A 2500-nucleotide genomic window follows, 5' to 3' on the forward strand; every position below is an offset into this window, starting at 1 on the left:
GACGCGGTGTAATATTGGCCGAGGTCTTAAGTAGCAGTTGAGGAAACAAAGAAGCATGTTTAACACAATGTTTTGAAGGGCTTTTGCTCGATTTAATGGCCTGCTCGACCTACCTAGTGGTCGAGGGGGGACTGATCAAGATGAATAAAAAAGGGAATAAGTAGAAAATAACAAAAGCAAATGGATAGTAATAGGAAGGATGGATGCGAGGAGAGGGAGAGAATGAGTAACTCTGAGACATGTCGAGAAATGAGGTAGGTAGAGCAAGTGTAAGAACACAAACGAACGTCAGACTTTATGTTCAGTTATATATTTGCATCCTTGTGTTCATTTGCAAGTGTCAGTTTTCATGTGATTGTACTGAAAAAAAAAACTCTTGTTCCTTTTACGTATATATAAATAAAGTGTCTATGTGTCTCGTTGTTCAGCAGGATAAAAAAGTTTTCTTTACTTCCTCTTCTTTTTTTTTTGTTGAAAATTATAACTAGCCATATTTTTTAGATCCCAGGCAGCAGCAGTGGAATATATATTTATGTAACTAACCACACATATCCAGTGAGCAAGAATGATGTGGTATAACAATTCTTGTAAATACTCTGCTTATACCAGGAGATAAAGTGAGATAGATAGATAGATAGGGAGATAGAGAGAAGGAGAGGGAGAGGGAGAGAGAGAGAGAGAGAGAGAGAGAGAGAGAGAGAGAGAGAGAGAGAGAGAGAGAGAGAGAGAGAGAGAGAGAGAGAGAGAGAGAGAGAAAGCGATGGCATTGATATGTATGACTACCAGATTATATATATGTATATATATGTATATATATGTATATAAGATATATATATATATGTATATATATAATCAAATATATGTAAGTATGTATGTAAATGTATATATATACATACATTGAGACTACCTTCCTTTCGTAAAGATTCGCTACTATCATTGTGGTGAGAAAAGGTTCCTCTCAATCTCACTCAACCCTTCTCTTCTCAACTCATGACTCAGAGGTTGCGAGTGTGAGGAACCTCCGAGCAGACTGATTAACCTTGTTTATCCAAGAGTGGCTCCGCCGACCATTTATGACAACCGTCTGGCTCATCCTTATTATCCTTACCGAGAACAATAACGGATTTATCATTCGTCTTCATCAGTTGATATGATATTGATCCTGCAATAAGCGCTATAACAGTTTCAGATATGTCATCATTGTTCAGGGCAATATGTGTTGCTTATCATCATTCAGCAAAATCAAACATCGTACCATACATGTTGAAAGCCTAATCCTGCATATCTGCAACATAATCCGGGCGCTCACATCAGTGATTATGTCTTTTACCGTATGCATCATATCCAAGTTGCCAATTCCCCTTGGCATATTGCTCTGAGTGCATACTGGCAACACACCGTACTTATAATCAATATTATAACAATGTTAAGATACAGTATGAAGATGCCAGTTGAGAAATAATGATGCTTTACTGCGAAATTGTATCTGCAATCAAGAAAGATCCAGAGACCAGAACCCAGAGAGAAATCTATTGCAGAGAAATAACGACCCCGAAGATGATTGGCAGACTGTCTCGTTTGCAAGAAAACGAACAGAGGTAAAATGCCTGGGAGAGCCATGGAATTAGTGGTAGTATGAGAATTCATAACAATAGTAATGAAAATGATCATATTCATCATAATAATAATGATGACCATAATATCAACAGTAGTTATGATAGTAATACGTCTCCAGACTATCAGCCGTATTCTCGGACGTTTTCTGCGTGTCGTGGCCATGTCATGTTCATGTTATGTCCATGTCGTGTTCATGTCACGAATGCGGTATTCTAGTATGCAAAAGCGTGGCACGTTTGTGTCAGCTGCTTCAGGTTTACCAACCGTTCCAAAGTTAACATGTTTCAGATGAATGGCACTGTTCAAATTCATAAGAGAAACTACAATCATAAGTAGCACTAAAAAAAAGATAGTACAATTTTGGTATGAATCAGTCGTTGTACTTGTTCCGAGTTAAAGAATTGACAACCATTTCACGGACGCGCCGTTGGTAATTTACTCTACGCTCGATCAAAACAAACGGGATGAGAGGGATCGTGTGTTTATGAATAGATCTTCCTTATTTTGTCTATATATATACTGTACATATATGCCTATCTTTAATATATCATACATATAGATTTAATGTATACATATTTCATATAATTATATACTTTAACTTTACGTTCCTGACTACTTTTACCATTCATTTAACTTCACTTTCCTTCGAAAAGTCCGCCAAAAGGTATTCAAACTCAAAATCAGCAGAGAATCCATGTTTTCCTAAAATAGTTTGTAATCCAAGTCTAGGACAATGATGCCTAATATATCTAATATAGATATTACTTTCCAAACGTAGTATGCTTATATGAAGTATTGGTAAGAAAAAGTACAGTAAAAATATATATATTTTTTCACCCCTGTAACTATCGTGATAAGCCTACCCCCTTGTCATGGAGTTTCC

Source organism: Penaeus japonicus, unplaced genomic scaffold, assembly GCF_977035675.1.
Source record: "Penaeus japonicus unplaced genomic scaffold, GWHDUDI00000001_assembly GWHDUDI00000025, whole genome shotgun sequence".
Classification (NCBI taxonomy): Eukaryota; Metazoa; Arthropoda; class Malacostraca; order Decapoda; family Penaeidae; genus Penaeus; species Penaeus japonicus.